The sequence below is a fragment of the Mugil cephalus genome, chromosome 3 (assembly GCF_022458985.1).
Source record: "Mugil cephalus isolate CIBA_MC_2020 chromosome 3, CIBA_Mcephalus_1.1, whole genome shotgun sequence".
Classification (NCBI taxonomy): Eukaryota; Metazoa; Chordata; class Actinopteri; order Mugiliformes; family Mugilidae; genus Mugil; species Mugil cephalus.
Window position 1 is genome coordinate 19,072,857 of NC_061772.1, and position 16,436 is coordinate 19,089,292.

The window sequence follows — 16,436 nt, forward strand, 5'->3', positions numbered from 1 at the left end:
CCTCCTCCTCCTCTCCTCCTCCTAGCTGCTCACCCTGCCTCCTGTTGACATGTCGCCTGTATCGCAACATACAGATGGAGGGCGGAACTAAGTGTCTGCTTTTCTCGTGTAGTTGCATGCAAACATTTTCATTTATCATTCACAAGTCAACTGAATTTGTAATTTGCCCAGGGAGGTATGCAGCACAGGTCCCTGGCCTGAATCAGATGACTGCATCTCAGCCATGCTGTTTGAAACTGACAGCAGGACTTCACAGGTTTAAAAGGCTGGTGAAATGTCACTGAAATCGAAGTGAGCTGACAGCTTTCTGAATCCAAAGTGTTTAGTGCGGTTGTGCATTTTCGACAACTCCTGCGTGCACGCACCAAAGAAGTGCTCATAATCGAAAGCCTATGTTGGGACGACAACTGAAAGACTACAGCCTGCAGGTGCATACCTTCCACACCTGCAAGAAAGGAAATGGCTCCTCTTACCAGCAGGTGGCAGTAGTCTATATTAGTCATTAAGAAATACTATTAGCCAGGGAGGTTAAGACACTAGAAAGAGTTGCAAAACGTTTAGCACAGAGTTGGCCTGGAGTCTTGTGGATCGGTTTGTCCACATTCTTTATTTGTTATGATCATGTCTCTCTGAGAGCATCACAACCTTTATAAAGACTAGGCATTAACCAGACATTGTGAAACCCTATTGTGTTCCAATTATCTAGACGGATGTGGCGGCATACCAAGTTAACTTTGAAGGTTTGGAGCATCCTGCTGTAACTGCTGACTATTATAGTTGGTTTTGACTCACCAGTAAACACTGACTGACCGTTTCAGAAATGTCATCTTTAACAAACTCCAAACTGTGGGCACCTCTTATTGAATAGCTCTGGTCAATGCTGGCCAGTTTTTCAACAGCAATGACTTATTACTGATTTATTACCCCATAGGGCACAGGAGGAGGAGGCTGCCCTTTTCCAGACTTGTTAATTAAATCAAACAAACATGAAACACGAAAAAAAAAATAAAATATGGTCGCTCGCCAGTGGCATTTGTTTCTTTATTGTACTTCTGTGACCCCTTGGTCGTGTTAATATTGGTGGTTCTTTGTGGAGGGGCTGTATGGCTGTTTTTGTGGCTTTTGACACTTTTAGGTGTGTTTGTGTTTGTGCGCGCTTGTTCCCAAGCAACCCCCAGCTTTAGAGACACTCGTACGTCGGCTCATGCGCGCAGTATAAAGCATTTACCAGCCTATTTGCACAGAAGGCAGCCCCACTGGGACGGCCTCTGCAGGTTCAGGGCAGGTAACAACAGGACAGTCAATAACAGTCCATGTAGGGCCCTTGTAGAGTCTGAGGAGACTCATTAGAGTGTTGGCAGCTTCAGCAAGAGGAGCCAGAGGAGCGTCACAGCTTCAAGTCCCTGAAGTACAATAAACATCACTAGGGGCGGATGCATGAACTCAGGGCCGTCATTTGCGTCATCCAGTGTACTAGTTGCCACGTGTACTCAGGAGCAACTGAATTGAAAACAATAATGACTTAAAAAAAAAATCAAAACTTAAGCAATCAGGGAATTTCTCTTGAGATACAGTATATTTTTAATAAAAGCAAGAAATGGTATAGATTTCATGAGTATTTAGGTGCTAGATAGCCGGTTACATTTTCAGTGCATAAGCTCTGAAGCAGTGGGGTACCTGGGGACCACATCTCCCCAAGGGGGGCGCCAGAAATCACAGGGGGTGCACTACAACTTGTCTAATTTGAGCTCACCATCAGTTTTCACCTGCTTCCCCAGTCACCAGTTTTTAACCAGTATTGCACGTGTCTCCCTACATGTACAATATGCAGGGTATTCCAGCATTTTTTTCTCTTCTGAGTTAACCTGTAACGTGACCACTATGATATCGGAAGTCTGAAATTTTCCAGGTTGGAATATGGATTTTCCAAGCTCTTGTGAAAGTATTATCTAAGCCAGTGTTTTTGTCGCAAAGATGGAGAGAATGCTAGGAGAATATATGTGTGGAGTTAGAGTATGATCCACAGTTGTTTTTGTATAAATTGAAACCCAATTAAATGGTTAAATTGCTAATCGAATAATTCCTCAATATTATTTATTTCTTTATTTATTTTTTACTTTAAGCCCTGAACATGTGTCCTGTATAGATGGAACTGCATAATACTCCGGAAGGTCTGATGGTGCGTCTGTTTATGTACAAGTGTGCGCTTTTGTTAGGTACAAATAGGGTGGACTCCAAGGAAAAAAGGTTGGGAATCACTGCTCTAAAGGTACATAAATATCATTCACGAGTATCTTTAATCTTAGATGTTAAAATTACTTTTGTTTGAAATTTTTGCCAAGGAAAATTTGTCTGGGGTCTCTCTGTTGGGACCTGATTATGCTCAGGCAAAGATCTGCCAGGCCTACTGAATCTTTTGTGTGAGCTTCATGTCGTGACAGACAGAAGATCACCAATATTCATACTATTCATCTGGGTGCCGCCGACTTGAATTTGCTAATGGCAAAATAAATAGGACTATCCAATTGTCCACAGAGATATTTTTTTCCCTCTATATTGATTTAAACATGCCCCAAATCTAAATAATGTCTTACTAGATTTATATTCTGATCAGAGTTGAGTCTATCTTTGCCGTGCTAGAAAATGATACCTTCTTCAAAACACAAATAACTTAAATACTTAAAATCAACAGATCTAAGTATAGGGCATTTACTTACATGAAGTACAGAATTAGTAAATATTTAAATGAGAAATTATATGAAGCATAAATTAAAGAAGAACCCTCCAAACAGTCAATACCTCAATTAAGCTGGTACTCAAAACGTAGCGGCTTGATGTGCAGGCCCTCTCGTGTGCTAGTGCTTCATTTGTAAATAAAGAGGTCCCCTGAGCGTACTGATGCTCTTTCATGTAATTTTCATGACTGTGTGCGTATGCTTGGCTGCTGGCCAGGACATAGGAGTATCATTAAGGCTGATTAGGCTTTGATTTTTCAACCTACGTAAACACTATCTTAATAACCTTTCAACGAAATGCATTGCATCATGGGATATTAGTTGCAGTGAAGGACCCGGCGTCGCCAGATGACGCTGATCCTTGCAGGCATCAGCTGGTTCCAGTGGCACTGAACGACTGCAAATTTGCAAGTCTTTTTTGTTTTCCATTTGTCTTTGTGTGTGTTATTTTACAAAGAAAAAGATTAAAACATGGTCTGTCTTGACCCTCTTGCCATGTTCCGCTATTATTCCTCCCTCATTAGGCCTTGTTCTCCATCTGCACCGCTGCTCGCCACCGTGAAAACTAATAATGTTGTAATTAGAAGGACAGGACAGAGGAAAGCATGTCAGTCATACCAATGATTAGCAAAGGAAAGTGTGTCATATGCTGCGGCAGGTGGACATCTGTGGTGTGTGCGTGTGTGTGTTTGCGTGAGTGCGTGTGTGTGAGGGATGGAGAAAAGTGGGAAAGAAAATGAGCAGGAATGAAGAAATCAAAACAGAAGGGGAATTCAAACTCAAAAGTAAGTGGCACTCTCTTCTCCTCGTTTGTAAAACAGGCATTACGATGGGCGGCAGGTAGGAGGCAGGTCTAAGGAGAGATCAATGTAATTTGAAAAGTGCCTTACACAGTTTCAGCCTCTCATGCCACACACACACACACACACACACTAAACTGCAGTGTTACCTGCGCATTTTAAATTCTCATGAATTTGAGACAACTCTAGTCAGCGCTCCAAGTGCTGAGCAGAGAGGAGGGTGGTCTCAATGTTTCCATTATGGAATACAGAACACAAACCCCCCAACAATTTCATAACATCTTAAAAATATACTTTATGGTTAATGGACTTGAGAAGTATGATCTTATGGAACTGTATTCAGGTAAATTTTCTGTGTAATAGCAATCCATTTTGAACATGTGTAATTTTACGACACTACATGACAGGTGACATGATTGGAGTTAATGACAGGGGTAGCTTGTTCTTCATTGAGATTACACCACTTGAAATGCATAGCAACAGAATGCGACATGACTTGGCGTCTTACTTAGAAATGGTGAGATGATACCAGGCTTTCCGTTAAACCTGGGATTCCAACCATGGAACTGTGCTTCCTTTCGAAGGCTTTTACTCAAGATGTGGCGATGCATTTACACCCATTCGGCCGTAGCAGCATCTGTGAACAGGACTCTGTACGAGACAGTCGAGTTCTATCTCGCCTATAAAGTCTATAAATCACATTTGTTGCATTAGGGACTTCTAGATTGGAATTTGCCAATTGTAAATCATAGAGTAGGGTGTCTCAAACTGTGTTTCCGAATGAGTTATGGAATATAAAAATGTGGAAAGACACAACTTGTTCATATTGTAATTTGGAATTTGTTTCTCATTGCATAGAAACATATTGTAAGCTTTTTGTCATTTTATGGCACTGTGTGACATGTGAGATGATTGAGGTCTAGAGTAGGGCTGCGTCCTTCTGTATTTACATTACAGCGCGTGAAATGCATTGGTGTAGCATGTGTCATGACTTGCCGTGTTCCAGTGAAATGATACCAGCGTGTTATTGCAAACTTTTTTTTTCGACAATCACAGCAGACTCTACATCTGACTACTCACTTAAGGCTCTTCTTAAGATTTCTTACCTGACTTAAGGCCTTTACCCTGATTCAGCTGTAGCTGCAGTGAAGTCCCGCATTGTCGCATTTGAGTCAGGACAAGGCGGTCCATTTCCACCAACTAGAAAAATCCTTTGTTCTCTAATGTCATTAAAACTCCCTGCATCTTACCTATCGTAGTCCGGCCAATTAGTATTATGTGAGCAGGTAGTTTGAGGAATCTGTCTCTATTTTCCCCTCCCCCTGAGATCTCATTACTGTGTGATGGCGACAGTGTTGGCCAATCGACCTCTGCCTCCCATCTCATTCCCCTCATACATCACCACCGAACTCTCGGGAATAAGGGAATTAGTCTGACTGCGGCTTCTCAGCCTGTCCCTCCTAATGTTAATAAGGGAAAAAAAAGGGGTGTTTATCCTGCCTTGAGAAATGAGTCCGTAGCAGACAGGACAGAATCAGGCTTCCGAGTCCAAAAATGTATGATTACGTGATGGGTGACAAGCGGCATCGAGAAGGACTGCAGATTGAGAGGGAATCAAATTAGATCAGATTGAGAGGGGTGATGTGAACCTTTGATATTCCATTCAATAGGAAAATGTTGGCGCCTAATAATGTAAATGCTTTATTCGATTGTTTCTCTCTGTTTGGAGTAAATCCATTTTTTCCATGAATATTTGCCCCATTCAACATAAGCATTGGGTAACGTGAGGAGTTTCCTGAAGGGAAGCATGACAACAAGTTGTTGAAAGATGAATGAAACGGGAATCGATGTGGACAGTGCCATTTCCAATGCAGGTCCACTGGTCATTTTCTTTCAGTAAACTTCTTCTTCTTCTTTTACATTTTCAGCAGATTTGACCTCCACAGAGGGAAGAAACACAATACATGTAGCAGAAATCCCATCAAATACATACATTAAAACCCAAAATCTCAGAGAATCAGAATCAGAGAAAATCTTCCTATACATCTTTGTAAAATGGTCCTCTGTTAGACCTTATTTAGTAATGTTTGATGCTTTTTTATTTCACAATGATCTGGCAATTTATAATTTTTTATCTTCCAATGGCTTGACCACCTCCTTTTCCAGGTAGGACACCACCTGCATTACCTATTTTATTACTCACTGTTACTGTGAGCGATATTCGCTAATAAAGCTAAAGCACACTTCAAAAAAAGTAAAATTAAAACTCTCAGACAGGGACCTCACTCAAGCTTCACGCTGGACCGTTGTTGTTAATTATAACTCAGTAGGTGGAAGGTGGAGGTCTTCACGAAGTAGGTGAACCCAGTACTTTGGACCATTTCAAAAGGCACTGACAAACATCTCTCTGAGATGCTTTAATTAATTGAAACAGTAGGTATTGTATTATTTAGTATTCATATTTCCTGTGTGACTTTAACCACAAATTGCACTTGTTGAGCTTGTGATTTTTTTTTTTTTTTTTTTTTTTTAACCTTTCCTTTTGTGACATCCAATACTCACCTGCAAGGATTTGATTTGTTGGAGAACAGCAGATTACTACCAGGGCAAACCTATTAGATTCCCCTGATGGGCTCCTGTAACAGATGTGTGATGTGACTTCAGTGTGGTGATTCTCAGCGGGGTGATTCCTCCGCTCTCTAGCTGGATCTTTGCCTCTGTGATCTCAGGGGAGCCGCGCGAGGCCAGACACATTCTCCACAATCAGTCAGTCTACCGCAGCCGACCTACTTCTGCTCTCGCATTGACTGAGTGGTGATTATGCCCCACATCTTGTTTCTATTACAGGAGAGTAATTATGGCTAATATTGTTGCTACAGCAATGCTATGCCCCTTCGGTGCCTGTTAACAGCACAATGGATTTGCCTGCTGCTGATATTATGCAAACAGACTAGAATAGATGGAGAAGGGCTCGTATTGTCGATGCTGCTCGGCTTTGCTGCAGTCTTTGGGAGCACGGTGTAAGAAAATTATTGTGTTCACCGCTCCCTGGGAGATTTTCCAATCAAAAAAATGTTCCCACAACCCACTACTGAACTGGTTATTGCATTTTCTAATCACACATAAGTTGGTTTAAATTGAACTTGGTTCCTGCAAATTCTAGCTGCCCCACTGTAACTAGAGTGACTGCAAGGCCACTATCTCAAGAGCCCATTTTACTACAATTGATTGCCCAGACTGACTGGAAGTAAGAAGAAATGAGGGGTTAAGACTCCCTGTACCTTTACTTACGCTTTTTTTTCCTTCTACCCTCCCACCCCTTTCCCTTTGTGTTGCAGTTCTCTTGGGGAGAAAAAAAGGCTACCATTATGTCATCTCCCTCAGAGCACAATAAATGGGCCACAATGGTTCAATCGTTGCATGGCACAAGATTATAGATCAGCATTGTTCCCGCTGCCAGACTAATGATCAGCAGCGTATTGCAAGGCCTTTGTCGGCAGCAGAATGAGTGAGCTAATCTTGTTAATGGTCCGTTTCATTCTCCAGGACTGGTTTGCATAGACAAAAGGGGCTTTAAATGGAGAGGATTTGAGTAGTGATTCTAAACAGCGGCGGCGAGGACAAAAGCATCGACTCACACTTTTCTAATTTCGCTATCGGAGCTAATCACGGACGAACGATGTTGCAACCAACTAACAGCGAGCAGCGGAAACCTAGGCTAATGTATTCAGAGACACAGAGGCAGGGGAGGTCTATGCTGTAGGGAGGGGAAAAATGAAACGAGTGTGGGGGGGTGACGGGGTTCAGCCCTCATTTCCTCTACAAGTCGAAAGCTTTTAATTTTCTGTTTACATAATTATTGCTCCCCTTCATCCCTTTTTGATAGGAACAACACGTTTAGTGGTTTTCTGCTGTGTGGTTTTTGTGCTAGAGGGCATAGTGTTTTACAACATTTAATTGGGTGAAAACCACAGTATCTGAAGCTATGATTAATTGCAGATCTGCGCAAAAAAAAAAATTACCAAGAAAAAAAAAAACTCACTACTTGTTTTTGAAGCTTTGTAGCAATTATCATTTGAGGCAATTATTTTTAGTCTATGCCCCACTGTTAGATGTAGCTGAGAGAAGAGAAATAAAATCATCTCTTGCGTTGCAGCACTATCAGATCAACTCTCTTAATGTAATTTAATGCACCAAGCAACAATCTAGTAGCTGTCCTCATTCTATCAGCACTGTAGTGTTTTCTCTTTTTTTTCTGTCTTCAATCAGTCTTGCCAGTGATACTTTGCCGTAATAAATCTGCGAATAGACAATTTGTTTAACACAGAATATTGGGATGCGGGGTGGTGCAGATAGAGAATCCATAACAATGTCCACCACAAGTAGACAAAGTATATTTTGCTGCAGCGTCAGTATAGTTACGATAATTATTAGTACAGATAGTTATATTTAATGTTAGTACGAGAGACGCGGATGAGAAAGACTACGTGATGCTCTTTAGCGATAATTTTAGACTGCAGACTAGCACAAACGTAGAACATGGAATGGAGATCTGATCACAAGTGGTCACTCAAGATGCATGCAGTGGTGCGTAAAGCCAGGTGCAAGTACTTGGAATTGACCACTTGTGGTCAGATCACCCAGGGTGCATGTAAATTGCTCTCTGTGTAGTTTAAAGTTGAGGTTAAAAAGCGTCGGAACAAAAGCGTCTTTTACTGATAACACTCCAACACAGAAAACAAAGACGCCCGAACAGATTGTTTGTAGGAGGCTAAACGAGGGAGAATTTCCCGTGCTTGTCTTGCCACCAAAAGACATGGACCTTTTGAACCAGTCATAGCCATTGTAGTCTGTCAAAACGTGTTGTTGCATTTCTGGGGAGGTGTGTGTAGGCTACAGCATAAGCGATGGTGTACGGCACGGCGAGACACTCAACCTACATTGTACTTAAGGCTCAGATCTGACACACAACAATGACTCTATCTCTAAATAGGTCTCCCTAATGTTGGACTTCAAATACAAAATAAACAATCATCTTTAAATTACATATCAACTCTCACAGTTTATGGTGCTCTGGTCTCACATTTCTTCCGGCCCCCATGTGCGTGTTGGCTTTTCATCTGAATGCATCTGAATATTTCATAAATCAGACTTCAAAAAAAAAAAAAGCCATTCCACTGCCAAAACTGTTAATAAGAATTTGTACCTAGCAATTTTACATGAATGCAAATCTTGTAGCCCGGAGTTTGTTTAATGCAACCTGGATGAATCCTGAATAAAGCTAAGGTCAGACAAGTAGTGGCAACCGCCACTGCTGACTGATTGAATGAGACGCGTTTCAGTCGGCCTGAAGCCTCGTAAATATACCTTTCTTTCAACGTCTTCAATAATGATAGCTTTCGTGTGAAATAAGAATTTTAAAAGTTGTCACCAAGAAATATATTTAAGCTACTGAGACCTAATTTGTAAAACATAAAAAATAAAAAAACGAACATCTTAGTTTTCGTTTGTCATGTTTTTTATGTTGTATATCGCTCATGCGAAGGCTGCAATTAGTGACCATCAGACAAACCACATACTAAAGCACTTAACGTTGGCTTTTAAACTAAGCTTTTAGTAAGTGACACATAGGAATACATCTTCTGGAATAGGCTTTTCTATAGAATTAGAGGAAGATTTCAAAAATGTGCCTCACAAATCAGTAATTCAAAAGACAGCCTTTCTGTCTGTACATTACATATAATGAGTTACCTAAGCAGATTATCAATATCTACCTCAAAACATCACTCTTTACTGTCATATTTTGAGATTTACAGGAAAGAAAAAAATCTTTTCTCATATATACAAGACATGCCACAAGTAAATGTTTTCTGTATGTTTAGGTGATTGTGTCCTTAGATTCACATTTCTCTCAGCCTTTCCCTGAACCACGTGTAATTATATATATGTGTAAGATTAGTCTTAAGAATGCATATAAGAATAGACATTTTGTTTGCTCCTTATTCTCACCATGCTGCAGTTCTGGATGCTGCATTAGTTGATGCAGCATAATTTCAAACTAGAGAAAGTTTGAATTCATATACTACTCCTTACACTAAATGGCAAATAATAACACATTCCAATGCTCCTGTACCTAAAAGTCTTCACTTCATTTCTGGTGCACTACGTGACGGTGAATGTACAAAACGAGCATGGTGCATAAATAATGCATTAGTTTACATGTTGATGAAGTTGTTTTCATAATCTCTTCTCGGCTTAATTTCTCCAGATGCCTTCTCCCCTGTCCAATCAACTGGAAATTCAAATAAAGCAAATTTTGCTCCAAACAAAATGTGATACCCTCAACGTACTCTGAATTATTTTATGCAGTATTTAATTTGCTACCTGCACTAATAGCGTAACGAAATTTACCTGGTAGAATAACTGCGGTGTAAAACAGACCCTTTATTTGAAACAGGGACAGGGATTTTGTTTGGGACCGAAAAGCGCGAAGCTCGGGGGCTCCGGGCTCCGAAACACTTTAGTTGAGATCTGGGGGCCCTGACTGATTTATGGCAGGCTACAGGCTACACGCATACACAAAGACACAAAAGGATAGATTAGTGGAGGAAATACTTGACTGGGGAAATGCCATGAAACATAAGCTGTGTAGACCAATAATGTTTGCTTTGATTTAAGTTCCAGAAACAATCCATTTCTAATTACTTATTAGTCGTAACATTTTAATGTTAGGAAATAATTCAGACTTGAAATTGAAGATAATAAACATTCAGGTTTCAAAACTTGTGACTTGAACTCTAATAGAATCAAATATTATTCTAGTTCTTAGAATATCCATGCCAAGAAGTAAAAGAAAGTGCGACTAGTTATCCCTCACAAAGCTAATTCTGCCTCGTTTTAATGTTACACTGCTGCTTTGTGACCACAGCTACACTAAGTCCATTCATACAATCAATCACTGAAGCATAGCCCATTATACTGCTGAATAATCAATGATTCCAGTTTTACACTGAAGAATTCATGGCCTAAGACACAAATATAGATCACATGGCATTTCATGCAGTCGCTTTGTCTACTTATAGTTATTGATCTTATTTTTTCTGCTTTCAAAAAAAGGAACAAACCAATTATCCACTAAGTATACAATACATCTGTGATATGTGTGTGTAGTGTTTGTGTCCCTGCTCTTGTGTGTCTGTATTTTTTTAGAATCTGTTTTCCTAGTTGCTAATTAGTGCAGGAAATGTGGCCACGCAAACACACACAGACATTATTGGATCCAAAAGAGGCAAGGGCGTCCCTTTTTCTTGTTCATGCAATGACTGTAATAAATAAATAAGTTAACACTGTGTTGCTCCAAATAAAGACAGCCTTGGTTTCAGATTCTGTTTTCAGAGTTGCTACACACAGAAGCCCGGATGTTTTCCGGATAATCAAGTACATTCACTTCGGTGCACTACCTAAAATTGAATCTTCAGTCACGGTTGATTTGGCAACACCTGTAATTACTGGTGATACCAGCAAAGGCTTAATATGTTTAAGTGTTTAATACTAAATGCCACAAAACGTCTGTTAGCAGCAAGTATTTTATTAGAAAGAAAGTCAGACAATAATTGGTCTCGGCTCATTCTGTGATCAACCATGATCTCATTTTATGCTGCACACAGCTTAAGCCTGTGAACAGCAGGACACGGCCAAAGGAGTTGGTTAACGCGCTGAGGCGTGCGAGGTGTGTGCGGCCTGTTGCCTGCAGCCCATCATCTAACAGCTCACTGTGGCTGCACCTTCAAGTTTCATTACTCCCTGAAATGTTTTTGTCACACAAAATTACCATTATCTCACATGTTTTTAATGAAAGTCAACTTTAATTTTGTCAGTTAAAGTTTTAAATGAGAATCAATGGCAGTAAGAAGTACTTGGTGTGCATTAGCAGCAATCTCTGAGCGCACTGTCTGATGATGATTTAGCATTCTGCATATATGGTCCATATTTTATTTTATTGTATTCATTTTATTTTACAAATACAAACACACTTGTATGGTGTCTATAGATATATCAGCTTTCACATTAAAATTTAGGGAAGATATTTCAGTCTAACACATCCCCACAGTCGGGCCAAAATAATGGCTGCAAATGTAAAACCACATGTCACAGAGATAGAAACTTTCATTTCGAGTTGAGACCTTATTGTGTTGACTAAAATGAAGCATCCGCCGTCTTTTTCACCTGATGGGCCGTCCACTGGCATGATGAGTCATTTTTAAGACTTTCTTTTCCCTATTATGTTCAATGTCTTTGTCGCAACGGAGACGCAGCTTAAACTAGTTTCTGTATTTTTATTAGGCTTTTAAATCCTCGGTTCGCTTGTGTTTGTCCTATTAGAGAGTAAAGATGTTTGTTAAATGCAAACCTGATCATTAAAAGAAAAAAAAAAGAGAGTGAAGATGCACGTTAACTTTATTAGTAAGGGTAGTAGGTCAAAGTCAAAAAATCCATCCGTTATCTGTAATCGCTTATGCACAATTTATAGTACCGCAGCACTCTCACGCCCTAGGTACGCCGCAGATCTGGACGCAATACCATAGGTCTTCCACCCCTAGAGGGTCAGTGCACGTCTTTGGTTGGTGCTCTGGTCTCACATTTCGCAAAATCTTTGGTTGATCACACATTTTTTATATATTTCCCCACAATTTCCCCCCACAAATTTAAATTTCTTTAACATGAATACCACATATTTTAATAGAGATAAATTGAGGCAGACGACGTTTTTTTTTTTTTTCTTTCAATCAGCACTTCACTCAGTCAGCGATTCAGGAGCTGTCTTAACAGTGCACCGTTAAATACAGAGCACCACACTAGCCAAGACTTGTCAAACTAAGCCTCCAGATGGCAGGTGCACAGCCCCCCTACTGTTGCACATGTTTAATATAGAACACATGCAGTAGGTAGGGGGTCCCTACTTCATCTCTCCAACAGTTTGGGGGTCCTTGGCTGTAAAAACGTGGAAGACCCCTGCCCTATACCATAACTTGGCTTGCACCTCCCCAGAAATGTAGCTACTTGTTGTGGTGACTATTCATCTGAAATTGTGTCAGACAGCAGAAAGCCCATCAGAGGATCCAGTCTGGCCCGTAGGATGAATGCAAAGTGAGAAAATGACATAGAAGACATTAATTCTGATTAATGTCAATAAAAGTAGCTGCTCTCCCTATTTTGTCCACCAGGGGCACACTGTTTTAGTAAGAGTTGCAGACATAACAGTTCATTCAAAATCCACACCTCGTGAGGCTTTTGTACGAGTAAACGGGTTGACGTTAATTATTATTCACCTGCCTTTTTGGCCTGTGCAGCTCTTTCTTGCAGGCCGACAGTGGACTTCTCTGCATTCAAGCCTGCAGTTGTGCATTCATTAGCAAGTAAGATACACAGGCACACTGCAGCAAGGGAAAGGGCAAGGAGGCTTCTTTCTTCCTCTGAGACCAGGTTTGTAGAAGAAAGAGAGTTTCAAAGATATTTAGTGTCCATTATCTAGATACCCCTCTGTTCCTCTGTCAGAACTAATGGATGATAGTTTCAGGGGGCCTCTGTGCATTATCTCACCCCTCTAATAATAATAAAAAATCCTTCAGACATCGTATCTTTTGCCCAGAAAGGGATTCTTCTTACAGCCTTAATCCAACATCCAATGCAGTGAGCGCCACGAAATAAAATCCATTAATCTACATTGTAATGGGGCGGAGGCAGAGAGCTCATATCTCACACTGAATCTTGTTGTAAAATAATGTAAATAAAAAAAATGGTGGATTTTCCTTCGTAGCTAAAAAAAAAAAAAAAAAAAAAAAAAGTGTCACTTTTGGATGTAATGGAAAACCAAGAGAGAAAAATAACACCACACCATAAAGAATCTTTTAAACATTATGGCCCTCATAAAACCAAATTTGGCCCTACGTGACGCATATCCCTCCTCCGGATCCCAGCAGCATGGGTCATGGGTAATTCCGCCGCTACATCTCGCCTCTCAGCAGTAAACTTGGTCTTATCAGAGAGCAGAGCTGCTGCAGAGGTTGAGGAAAATGGTGGTGTCAGCTGCCTACCTGTGTTTGCCGGTAATGGATTCAGAAGGAGGGAGTTTCTCATACTGCGCCACCCTCTGTTATGAAAGCTCCTCACATTCAGCTGCCAAGGGCGTCCCCGCTCCTCCCCACCCTCGCCGCTCTGATAGGTTCATGCCCCTGTGACTCTTCCACGGATGAAAATAGATAAGATCATCTAGACATGCCGTGAACAGCCAGTTAATGTTTTGCCACACACTGACGTTGTTGGAAAAGAGGCAGCGGGATAAAAAAAAAAAAAATCTATTTTTCTGTATTTTATTTATTCGCTTGTTATTAAGCAGTTGTTGTTTTTGTTTTGTTTGTTTTTTTGCATACATAAATGTCAGGTAGAACTTGTTCAACAAAGAGAAAGGCTTTGCTTTGAGTCCTGTGAGAGCTCCAAACTGCATCTTATATATTCATGTGTTTTCGTAGCACACTTCAAATGCACATACGCTCTCTTAAAGCTACAGTCTTTTGTCTTATATTGTGATGTGATGCTGTGATGTCGATGCATGTGAAGGACATGTTCCTGCAGCCCTTGAGTCTCTTCTCTTCTTTCAGCTATCTCATAGGATAACATTGGCCACACCCGTGATTCCATTAAGTAAAGCTTCTTCTCAAGTCTCTTCTTTAAAGTATCGGAAATTGGGACTCTTCCTAGATTTAGTTTCTGCATTCATAGAACCCGTAGTTACATTTGTAACCTCCACCTGACTCTTAGCTGTGAGTATATTTTGCTTCCATCGCTCGTTTCCATCGCTTCCATCTTCAGCTCTGGTGAACTAATCACAGCTGGTTGGTATGAATGTTGCCACTGACATTTAAAAGTCAGGTGTATTGCAAAATACTGTTTGATTAGCTTAATTGTGTGAACTTCAAGAGCTTGAATGCCATGTTCCTTTACTTGTAATAGTCCCACTGTATGGCTTTAAAACATACATCTGACTGTCAACATATTCATATATTCTCCTTATAAGCGTGCATATTGGTGTGACCTTAAAGAATCATATATATTGACCCAAGCTTTACATTTATTGACTCTAGGCTATGCAGCAAAAATCAAAAGCTGCGTCGATTGTTATTAGGGTTTTGTTGAAGGAAACGCGCTATAAACACAGCGCTGACATAACCAAATATTGGCATATTGGCTTACAACACTGTTAACATTCAAATGGAGCTGTGTTTCTGTCCACCAGAAAAACCACATAAATTATAGATATCTGTCCTTTTGTGTTCTGAAATGATCTTCACAGTGAGATTAACATTCAAATCACATCCTGTATCTTGTGACTGCTCCCGTCCTTTGCTCCATGTCTGACTCGTCTCAGTCGAGAGTAATACAGTGTGTCACCTCTGTGTTTTAACGTCGGTGCAAGTTCATGGCTTGCTCATGTTTAATCCGTGACCCAACGGATCATCGTGCGCACGGAGCCGAGCGAGAGCGTATAAGATAAAGCAAATGTATACTTTTTAAGGCAGCCTCTTATTTTTTGGATATTTATAAAAGTGTGACTTTGGATTAGGATTATAGAACATGCTTTTAAGAGATCAGTCCAACTCTCAGGACAGCAATCCTCTTTCTTTAAAGTGGCACTAAGGAGAGCTGTGTAGTTTTACGGACGACTGTGTACACAAGAAAATGTAGTAGTATTTCTCCACTATAATAAATAGATAGAAAAAGAGAAACACGCTGCCCTGAAGGCTTGAAAGGGGAAACTAATAATCCCAGGAGAGCATTTAAACATCAAGAGCTGTTTTACTCCTCGAAAATGTGAGATAAGAAAAAAAAATGGTTGTCAGATTGCTCATATTTTCCAGTATCCCTGTCTAGCATTGACTAATAGCACTTCGGTGTTAGCTCAACCCTCTTCTGCCATCTGGTTATGCAGGCAAACTGTCTCTGCACACGCACTACAGCTACGTATTCTCTGATAGGCTTTGTTTAATTAAAGATCTAACACCTGGACTGAATACAAAAGTAAAGTTAATTAAGCTACGAATGTGTTATGGAACATATTGAGCGGAAGTGTCTGGAGCATCTAGGAATAGCCTTTGGAGGGGGAACAATATTGAGGTAAGGCTACGTCACCCTACATACAGTATTAATGGATTTGCTTTGTAATTCGTATTTTTTACTTGGAAATCCAAATGGGTTCAGTGGAGGTCCCTCGCTTGCAGTACATCATCAAATATGAACCCAATGTAATAGCTTAAATTCACCATGCAATTGGCTGCTTCCACACTAACTGGTTATCTTTCATATCTCATATCAGCATTCTTTACGCACACATAGGTTTATATAAGGTATATATCTGGCCAGAGGAGAGCCTTAAAGAGACAATATTTTCCATTGCAGCTCCAGCATTCATATTCATTCAACACAAATGAGAGTAACCATGCATTGTTTAATTAAAGATCAAACACCTGGACTGAATGCAAAAGTGAAGTTAATTAAGCTATGGATGTGTTATGGAACATATTACAAGTGGAAGCATCTGGAGCATACGGATAGCCTTTGGTGGGAGAACAATACTGAGGTAATGCTATGCCACCCTTGTAGTTTTATTTAATTTTTTTGTATTTTTACTTGGAAATCCAAATGGGTTCAGTGGAGGTCCCTCGCTCTCACTGCATCATCCTTGAGCAGTTTGAAATGTGTGGAGCCTCATCCCAGTGTGAGAAATCTCCAAGAGCACCTGGTTGAATTAATTGTCGTGTCAGCAGTATCGATCACAGCCACCCTTTCAACCCTCTGCAGATACATTATGGCAGTAAAAATCTCCCTTAATGCGTCTTTAATCCAT

General features: G+C 40.4%; 1 protein-coding gene across 1 annotated transcript in view; it reads left to right on the forward strand.

Annotated features, from left to right (window-relative positions):
• Positions 1 to 16,436, forward strand: part of LOC125005460 (protein kinase C-binding protein NELL1-like) — a 221,566-nt gene that overhangs the window by 165,611 nt on the left and 39,519 nt on the right. The gene's annotated exons all lie outside the window — the stretch shown is intronic.